The following is an 11,167-nucleotide window of genomic DNA, read 5'->3' on the forward strand; positions in this document are numbered from 1 at the left end:
TTGATCTCTAGTTTTCTTTTTTTGTTATGTCCCTTCTTGGTTTTGGTATAAGGGTGATTCTGGCTTCATAGAATGACTCAGGGAGGAGTCCTTCTTTCTCTATCTTTTGGAATAGCGTCAATAGGATTGGTAGCAATTCTTTGAATGTCTAATAGAATTCCACTATGAATCCATCTGGCCCTGGACTTTTTTATTGATTTTTTTTTATTATCACCTCAATCTCACTGATGATTATTGGTCTGTTCAGAGTTTCTGTTTCTTCCTGGTTTAATCTAGCAGGGTTGTATATTTCCGGGAATTTATCCACCTCCTCTAGGTTTTCTAGTTTGTGTGTGTCAAGGTGCTCATAGCAACCTTGAAAGATCTTTTGTATTTTCTGTAGTGTCCATTGAAATAGTTCCTATTTCACTGCTAATTGAGCTTATTTGGATCTTCTTTTTTTCTTGGTTAATCTCACTAATGGTCTATTAATTTTGTTTATCTTTTTAAATAACCAGCTTTTTGTTTCTTTATCTTTGGTATTTTTTAATTTCAATTAGCTCTGCTCTGATATTTGTTTTTTGGTTTTTTTTTCTTCCATTGAGTTTGGGTTTGATTTGTTCTTGTTTCTCTAGTTCCTTAAGGTGTGACCTTAGACTGTCTATTTGGGCTCTTTTAAACTTTATCATGTAGGCATTCAATGCTGTTAGCTTTCCTCTTAACACCACTTTTGTTGTAACCTGGAGATTTGGATAGGTTGTGTCACTATTATCGTTCAGTTAAAAAAAGTTAATTTCCATCTTAATTTCATTGTTGATCCAATGATCTTGCAGGAGCAGGTTATTTAATTTCCATGTATTTGGAAGGTTTTGAGGGTTCCTTCCACTGTGGTTTGAGAGAGTACTTGATATAATTTTGATTTTCTTAAATTTATTGAGACTTGTTTTGTATCCTGTTATATGTTCTATCTTGGAGAATGTTCCATGTGCTGATGAATAGAATGTATATTCTGCAGTTGCTACATAAAATGTTCTGTAAATATCTGTTAAGTCCATTTGTTCTATGGCATAGTTTAAGTCCATAGTTCCTTTGTGGACTTTCTATCTTGATGACCTGTCTACTGCTGTCATTGGAGTTTTGAAGTCCCCACTATTATTGTGTTGTTGTCTATCTCATTTTGAGGTCTAGTAGTAATTGTTTTATAAATTTGAGAGCTCCAGTGTTAGGTACATATATATTTAGAACTGTAATGTTTTCCTGTTGGACTAGTCCTTTTATCATTATATAATGTCCCTCTTTGTATTTTATAACTGCTGTTGCTTTAAAGTCTATTCTGTCTATGAATAGGTACTCCTGCTTGCTTTTGGTGTCCATTTGCATGGAATATCTTTTCCACTTTTTTACCTTAAGTGAGACCTTTTGTGTTAGAAGAGTTTCTTGAAGGCAGCAGATACTCGGTGGGTGAATTCTTATCTATTTGGCCATTCTGTGTCTCTTAAGTGGAGCATGTAGGCTATTTACATTCAACTTTAATATCAAGAAGTGAGGTACTATTCTATTCATTATGCTAGTTATTGCCTAAATATCTTTTTTTAAATTGTGTTCTTATTTTATAGGTCCTGTGAGATTTATGATTTAAGGAGGTTTTATTCTGGTGTATTTCAACAATTTGTTTCAACGTTTAGAGCTCCTTTTAGAAGTTCTTGTATTGCTAGACTAGTAGTGGTGAATTCTCTCAGCATTTGTTTGTTTTGAAAAGACTGTATCTTTCCATCATTTATGAAGCTTAGTTTTGCTGGATACAAAATTATTGACTGATGATTGCTTTGTTTAAGGAGGCTAAAGATAGGACTCCAATGCCTTCTTGCTTGTAGGGTTTCTGCTGAAAAATCTGCTGTTAATCTGATAGGATTTTCATTTATTGGCTACCTGATGCTTTTGCCTCACAGATCTTAAGATTCTTTCCTTCATCTTGACTTTAGATAACCTAATGACTCAGTTAGTAGTTATTAGCCATTGCCCAGGCAATGATCTTTTTGCAATGAATTTCCCAGGTGTTCCTTGAGTTTCTTGTATTTGGATGTCTAGATCTCTAGCAAGGCCAGGAAAGTTTTCCTTGCTTATTCCCTCAAATATGTTTTCCAAACTTTTAGATTTCTCTTCTTCCTCAGGAACATCAATTATTCTTAGGGTTGGTCCTTTAACATAATCCCAAATTCCATGGAGGCTTTGTTAATTTTTTTAAAAAAATTCTTTTTTCTTTGCCTTTGTTGGATTGGATTTGAAAGCCTTGTCTTCACATTCTGAAGTTCTTTCTTCTGCTTGTTCAGTTCTATGGCTGACATTTTTCTTGGTATTTTACATTTCTCTAAGTGTGTCCCTCATTTCCAAAAGTAGTGATTTTTTGTTATTTATTCTATTTATTTCTCTGGAGATTTTTCCAACCATATTCTATATCTTTTTTTTTATTATTTCTTTAAGTTGGACTTCACCTTTTTCTGGTGCCTCCTTAATTAGCTTAATAGTCAGCATTCCGAGTTCTCTTTCTAGCAATTCAGAGACTTTTTCTTGGTTTGGATCCATTGCTGGTGAGCTAACGTGATATTTTACAGATATTAAGGAGCCTTGTTTTGTCATACCAGATTGTTTTTCTGGTTCCTTCTCATTTGAGTAGACTACGTCAAAGGGAAGATCTGCTAATCAGATTCTTTTGTCCCACTGGGTCCTTCCTTGATGTAGTGCTCTCCCCCTTCCTTCCCTAGGGATGGGACTTCCTGAGAGCCAAACTGTAGGGATTGTTATTTCTCTTCTGGATTGAGTCACCCAGCGGAGCTACTGGGCTCTGGCCTGGTACTGGGGAGTGTGTCTTCAAAGTCTTGTAATGTGATCTGCCTTCAGATGTCTCAGCTGTGGATAGCAGCACCTGTTCCAGTGGAGGTCACAGGGGAGTGAAACTGACTCAGTGAGGGTCCTTGTTTGCATTTTTGTTAAGTGTGCTGGTTTTGTGTTGGCTGTCTTCCAGTTCATTAGCTGCAATAGTATAGGGAGGATCAGGTGGTGGGCTGAACCACAGAGCTCCCAAGAGATTATGTTCTTTGTCTTCAGCTACCTCTACCAGGGCAAGTAGAGAAAGACCATCAGATGGGGGCAGGGTTAGGCATGGCTAAGCTCAGACTCTCCTTGGGTGGGGCTTGCTGTGGCTGTTGTAGAGGATGTATATTTTGTTCTCAGACCAGTGGAGTTACGCTCCCAGGGAGATTATGGCGGCCTCTGCTGTGTCATACAGGTCACCAGGGAAGTGGGGGAAACCAGCATGACAAGCCTCACCCAGCTCCCAGACAGTCTTAAAGGCCAGTCTCATTCCCACCATGCCCCCACAAGAGCTTCGAGTTTATTTCCAGGCACCCAGTGAGCAGGACTGAGAACCTGCCACAGGCTACAAACCTCCCCACTGAGAAAGCAAGCAGGGCTTTCAGGCTTCTGGCCTCCCTGCCTGCCAAGGTTTCTGTGCTCATATACGCACTCCCTGTTCACCTCCTTCCCTGGACTCTGTCCAGGAAACTTCATGTTTGGTTGAAACTGTTACAAAGTCTAGCTGGAAGTTTCCTTCTCTCTGTGCTAATTCCCCAGTTCTGCTGGCACCCCTCCCCAAAGACCTCTGTGAGACATTCAGGAATGGATTTCCTGGGGACCAACAGTGCCCATGGGGCTCTTCTCACTGCTTCCTCTTCCCCTATATTTCACTCTGCTCTCTAAATTCATCTGAGCCCCAGGTAAGGTCAAATTCTTTTCCCATGATTTGACCTTCAGGTTCCCCAGTGAGGATGTGTGTTCAGAGGTGGACATTCCCCCCTCACACTTTGAGCACTCAGTTTTTCAGCTGTCTTATGGATCCTACACAGCAAACTTCTTCCTTCAAAGGGGCTTGTGCCTTTTTTGTCATATCTAAAAATCTATTGCTTAATTCAAGTTCACAAAGACTTACACCTATGTTTTCTCTAAAAATGTTACATATTGACTTTTACATATAGGCCTTTGATCCGTTTTGGTTAATTTTTCTGTATTGTTTGAGGTGGGATCCAACTTAATTTTTTCACATCTCAGCACTATTTGTTGGAAAGGTTTTTCTTTGCTCATTCAAGGGTCTTAGTACCCTTGATGACAATTGCCCATAGATGCACAGATTTACATCTACACTCTCAATTATATTATATCATCTATATGTCTATTATTGTGCCAGTACCTTAATGTCTTGATTAATTTAGCTTGGTAGTAAGTTTTTAAATGGGAATGTGTGAGTCTTCCAACTTTGTTGTTCTTTTCTTCTTCTTTTTTTTTTTTTTTTGCTATGATTTTATAAAGGAGTTTATTTTTTAATTGTACTTTAAGTTCTGGGGTACAAGTGCAGATCTTGCAGGATTGTTGCATAGATACACACATGCGATAGTGGTTTGCTGTCTCCATCCCCCCATCCCCTACATCAGCCATTTCTCCCAGTGCTATCTCTCTCCAACCTCACTGCCCCCTGCCACCCCTCCCCTAGCTCCCCACCCCCCAAAATACCCCTGTGTGTGATGTTCCCCTCCCTGTGTCCATGTGATCTCATTTTTCAACACCTGCCTATGAGTGAGAACATGAGGTGTTTTGTTTTCTGTTCTTGTGTCAGTTTGCTGAGAATAATGGTTTCCAGATTCATCCATGTCCCTAGAAAGGACACGAACTCATCATTTTTTATGGCTGCATAGTGTTCCATGGTGTATATGTGCCACATTTTCTTTGTCCTGTCTATCATTGACGGACATTTGGGTTGGTTTCATTGTTTGCTATTATAAACAGTGCCACAATGAATATACATGTGCGTGTGTCTTTATAGTAGAACAATTTATAGTCCTTTGGTTGTATACCTGGTAACAGGATTGCTGGGTCAAGTGGAATTTCTATTTCTAGGTCCTTGAGGAATCACCATACTGCCTTCCATAATGGTTGAACTAATTTACACTCCCACCAACGGTGTAAAAGTGTTCCTATTTCTCCACATCCTCTCCAGCATCTGTTGTCTCCAGATTTTTTAATGAATGCCATCCTAAACTGAGTGAAATCATATCTCAATGTGGTTTTTATTTGGATTTCTCTAATGACCAGTGATGATGAGCATTTTTTTCATGTTTGTTGACCTTATAGATGTCTTCTTTTGAAAAGTGTCTGTTCATATCCTTCGCCAACTTTTGAATGGGTTTGTTTGTTTTTTTCTTGTAAATCTACTTTAGTTCTTTGTAGATTCTGGATATTAGCCCTTTGCCTGATGGGTAGATTGCAAAAAAAAATTTTCCCATTGTTTCTTTTGCTGTGCAGAAATTCTTAAGTTTAATTAGATCCCATTTGTCTATTTTGGCTTTTGTTGCCATTGTTTTTGGTGTTTTAGTCATGAAGTCCTTCCCTATGCCTATGTCCTGAATGGTTTTGCCTAGGTTTTCTTCTAGGTTTATTATGGTGTTGGGTCTTATGTTTAAGTCTTTAATCCATCTGGAGTTAATTTTAGTGTAAGGTGCCAGGAAGGGGTCCAGTTTCTGCTTTCTGCACATAGCTAGCCAGTTTTCCCAAAATCATTTATTGAATAGGGAATCTTTTCCCCGTTGCCTGTTTTTGTCAGAACTATCAAAGATCAGATGGTCGTAGATGTGTGGCATTGCTTCTGAGGCCTCTGTTCTGTTCCATTGGTCTACATCTCTGTTTTGGTACAAGTACCATGCTGTTTTGATTACTGTAGCCTTGTGATATAGTTTCAAGTCAGGTAGCGTGATGCCTCCAGCTTTGTTCTTTTTGCTTAGGATTGTCTCAGCTATTCAGGCTCTCTTTTGGTTTCATATAAAGTTTAAAGTGGTTTTTTCCAGTTCTGTGAAGAAGGTCAGTGGTAGCTTGATGGGGATAGCATTGAATCTGTAAATTATTTTGGGCAGTATGGCCATTTTCACAATGTTTATTCTTCCTAACCATGAGCATGGAATGTTTTTCCATCTGTTTGTGTCCTCTCTTATTTCCTTGAACAGTGGTGTGTAGTTCTCCTTGAAGAGGTCCTTTACATCCTTTGTTAATTGTATTCCGAGGTATTTTATTCTCTTTGTAGCAATTTTGAATGGAAGCTTGCTCATGATTTGGCTCTCTGTTTGTCTGTATTGGTGTATCGGAATGCTTGTGATTTCTGTACATTGATTTTATATCCTGAGACTTTGCTGAAGTTGCTTATCAGTTAAAGGAGATTTGGGGCTGAGATGATGGGGTATTCTAAATATGCAATCATGTTGTCCGCAAATAGAGACAATTTGACTTCCTCTTTTCCTAATTAAATACCATTTATTTCTTTTTCTTGCCTGATTGCTCTGGCTAGAACTTTCAATACTATATTGAATAGGAGTGGTAAGAGAAGCCAGTTTTCAAAGGGAATGCTTCCCGTTTTTGCTCCTTCAGTATGATATTGGCTGTGGGTTTGTCATAAATAGCTTTTATTATTTTGAGATAAGTTCCATCGATACCTAGTTTATTGAGAGTTTTTAGCATAAAGGGCTGTAGAATTTTGCCAAAGGCCTTCCCTGCATCTATTGAGATAACCATGTGGTTTTTGCCTTGGATTCTATGTGATGGATTACATTTATAGATTTACATATGTTGAACCAGACTTGCATCCCTGGGATGAAGCCTACTTGATTGTGATGAATAAGCTTTTTGATGTGCTGTTGCCTTTGGTTTGCCAGGATTTTATTGAAGATTTTTGCATCAATGTTCAGCATGGATATTGGCCTGAAGTTTTCTTTTTTGGTTGTTTCTCTGCCAGGTTTTGGTATCAGGATGATTTTGGTCTCATAAAATGAATTAGGGAGGATTCCCTCTTTTTGTTTTGTTTGGAATAATTTCAGATGGAATGGTACCAGCTCCTCTTTGTATGTCTGGTAGAATTCAGCTGTGAACCCATCTGGACCTGGACTTTTTATGGTTGGTAGGCTATTGATGTCTATTCAGGGTTTCAACTTCTTCTTGGTTTAGGCTTGGGAGGAGGCAAGTGTCCAGGAATTTATCCATTTCTCCCAGATTTACTGGTTTATGTGCATAGAGTTGTTTGTGGTAATCTCTGATGGTAGTTTTTATTTCTGTGGAATCAGTGGTGATGTTCCCTTTATAGTTTTTTAGTGCATCTATTCGATTCTTCTCTCTTTTCTTTTTTATTAGTCTGGCTAGCACTCTGTCTGTTTTGTTGATCTTTTCAAAAACCCAGCTCCCAGATTTATTGATTTTTTGAAGGGTTTTTTGTGTCTCTATCTCCTTCAGATCTGCTCTGATCTTTCTTAAAAAAATTTTTTTGTGCACTCTAGTTTCCATTTCCATACAGATTTTAGATTAGAGTTTCTATTCCTGGAAAACAAAAAGTTAGTGTTTTAATAGGTTGCACATTAAAGCTGGTGATCAATTTGGAGTGTATTACTACCTTAACAAAATTCATCCAATCCATGAATATGGGATGTCTTTTCATTTATTTAGTTGTTATACACTTTATTTGAATTATCTTTTGTAGTTTTCAGTGTATAAGTCTTACACTTCTTTAAATTTATTCCTAAGTATTTCATTCTTTTTGATGCCATTATACATGAAATTATTTTCTTTTTTTATTTAATTTTTAAATTATACTTTGAGTTCTGGGGTACATGTGCAGAACATGCAGGTTTGTTACATAGGTATACATGTGCCATGGTGGTTTGCTGCATCCATTCCCCGTCATCTACATTAGGTATTTCTACTAATATTACCCCTCCCCAACCCCCCGTTATCCCTCCCTCCTCTAGCCCTCCTATTCCTGACAAGCCCCATTGTGTGACGTTCCCCTCCCTATGTCCATGTGTTCTTATTGTTCAACACCCACTTATGAGTTAAAACATGTAGTGTTTGGTTTTCTGTTCTTGTGTCAGTTTGCTGAGAATGATTTTCTAGTTTCATTTTTCAAATGGTTTATTGCTAATGTATAGAAAGGTAACATTTTTGTGTATTGATTTGAATCCTGCAAGTTTGCTGAAGTCATAATAGTTTATTTGTGCATTCTCTGGAAATTTCTACATATGAGGTCCGATCGTCTGCAAATATTGATAGTTGTGCTTCTTCCTTTCTTATCTGCATGTCTTTTATCTATTTTTCTAACCTAATTGACCTGGGTAGAACTTCCAGAACAATGTTAAATGAAGTGGTAAGAGAACAGACATTCTTGTTTTGTCCCTGATCTTTGGGGAAAGATTTTAGTCTTTTGTTATTAAGTATGATATTAACTGTGGGTTTTTCATAAATACCCGTTATCAGTTTGAGAAAGCATCCTTGCATTCCTGGTTTGTGGGGTGTTTTTCATTATAGAAAGGTGGTGGACTCTGTCAAGTGTTTTTCTGTGTCCACTGAGGTCTCAAGTGGTTTCTATCCTTTATTTTATTAATGTGGTGTATTATACTGATTACATTCTCATTGTTGAACAAAATTGGCATCTTGGGGTGAATACCACATTGGAAATGCTGCTAGATTTGGTTTGCTAGTGTTTCCTTCAGCATTTTTACATCTATTTTTATAAGATGTATTGATTTGTGGTTTTCTTTTCTTATGATGTATTTGACTCTGGTATCAGAGTAACACTGGAATAATAGCAAGTACAGGAAGGTGTTACTCCTAGTCTGCTTTTTAGAAGAGTATTTAAAGGATTAGTGTTAATTATTTTGTAAAGGTTTAGTAGAATCCGTCGAATCACTGATGAAGCTAACTTGTTCTGGGCTTTTCTTTGCTGAAAGTTTGTTTTTGTTTTTGTTTTGTTACAAATTCAATCTTTGTACTTGTTATAACTCTATTTCTTTGTGAGTCCATTTTGGAGGTTTGTATCTTTCTAGGAATTTGTCCATTTTATGTGAATATCTAGTATGTTGTTTCACAGTTTTTCATGGTATTCGTTTATAATCTTCTTTCTTTTTGAATGGTCTGTGCTAATGCCCACCCCCCTTTTCATTCCTAATTTAGTAATTTGAGTCTTCTCTCTTTGTTTCCTGGTCAGCAATTTTTTGTTTTGTTCATTTTCTCTGTTGTTTTTCTGTTCTCTATTTCATTTATTTCTTCTCTATTATTTACTTCCTGCAGCTGTTTTGGGTGTAGTCTTCTTCCTTTTCTAGTTTTTTAAGGTGTATGGTTTAGTTATGGACTTCAGATATTTCTTCTTTTTAAATGTAGATATTGACAGCTATAATATTTCTCTCTGAGCACCACTTTCGTTGTATCCCATTAATTGAGGTATGTTGTGTTTTAATTTCCATTCATCTCAAAGAATTTCCCAATTTCTTATAATTTCACTTTGACCTATTGGTCATTTTTGAATGTATTGTTTACTTTCCATATATTTGTGACTTTTAAAATTTCTGTCTGTTGCCAATTTCTAATTTTATTTTGTTGTGGCCAGAGAACATACTTGGCATGATTCTGACCATTTCAAATTTATTGAGACCTATTTTGCGATTTAACATATGCTTTATCATGGAAAATGTTACACTTGAATTTGAGAGGAATGTGTATTCTGTTGTTGTTGGGTAGAGTGCTCTGTAAGTGACTGTTAGTTGTCATTGTTTTATATTTTTCAAGTCATCCGTTATTTTTTCGATCTTCTGTCTAATTATTCTAATCATTATTTAGAGTGGAGTATTGAACTATTATTGTTGAATTGTCTATCTCTCTCTTTAATTCCATCATTGTTACATCATTTTTATGGAGCTCCCATTTTATCATTTTAAAATGTCCTTTGTGTCAAATAGCAGTTTTTGCCTTTAAACCTGTTTTGCCTGACACTAGTATGACATGGCTGTCTATAGGTTACTCTTTGTACCAGCTCTATTTTCCATACTTTGATTTTCAACCTATTTGTTTCCGTGAATCTAAAGTGTATCTCTTTTTGTTACCATATCATTGGATCCTGTTTTGATCCACTCTTTCTTTCTCTTTTAATTGGAGAGTTAAATCCATTTACGAACTTGCCTTCCCCGCTGGAGATGACAAGAGCAGAGCACTGGTTTTAGCTTTCCTGTACACAGTGTGAAGTATTACTCACTTCACTTCTTGCCAAGGCAACTCAAATAAAACTGTCAACCAAGTAGTTATGTAATTTGACTGTCACATTCTTTCTCTGGGACTCAGCTTTCTTATTGGCAAAATAACTTGGGACAGACTTTTAACATTCTTTTGAGCAATGTGCAAATGACACGTTGCACACCTGTGCAGGGAATGGCCTGACTCTAAACGTCTCCCACTTGTCCTGTGACTAGAATTGAGTGGAGAGGCTGAAACGCACTATTTTCCTGTTGGGCAAAATAATGGTGATTCCTTTTCACTAGGCCCGAAATAGTCCGAGGTATCATCTGATGACCTCAGGTTGCTTCCAGTATCCCCACAAGATTTGTGCACAGAGCAATATTTCTGCTCAGGCAGAAACCTGAGACTGGGTCCTTCCTTCATGCAGGCCCCCGATGTGAGTCACCAGCACCTGTCACTCCCACCTGCCAAACACTGGCACTCCCGCCTCCCTCCTCCCTGCTGTCACCCCTGCCTCATTCCTGCCTTTCTCATTTCTCACACTCCTGCTTCCTGTCCCTCTGCCCTCTCCATATGCCAATTGATGCACTGTCACAGCACCCCAAAAGTCCTTCCAAAATGGCCTTTGTCATCGCTGCCCTCTGCTGACATACTCCCTGCAAACTCCAGACCCCCTCGGCTTCCCACCCAAGGCTTCCGGGATTAGACATCTTCCCACCTGCCAAGCTGAGTGCTTCTCCTCCCCATTCAGATCTATTGCCGTTTCCTAGAAACAGTGGGCTCTGGCCAGCTTCTCTCCCTCTGCACCAGCTGCCCCTCCCTGAGAGTCCCACTCCCCAGGCTGCAGTTCTTCAACCACTGTGCTCGCTCCTTAAAGGAATTTTGACAAAGTCGTGAAACTTCTCTTACATGTATTTGAGGTAACATTTAGCTTTTTCACACAAATATATAGTTTCTCATATATTATAAAAACTGGCATTTTAAAATAAAACTGTTAGCTCTCTCTTTAGAATTTATGCAATAGAAAATAAATACCACAGCAATTTAAAACTCACCATTCATTATCCATTTAAAAAGAATACATGAGCAATCTCCACTC

This window comes from Sapajus apella, unplaced genomic scaffold, assembly GCF_009761245.1.
Source record: "Sapajus apella isolate SASKATOON/1434 unplaced genomic scaffold, GSC_monkey_1.0 scaffold65, whole genome shotgun sequence".
Taxonomy (NCBI): Eukaryota; Metazoa; Chordata; class Mammalia; order Primates; family Cebidae; genus Sapajus; species Sapajus apella.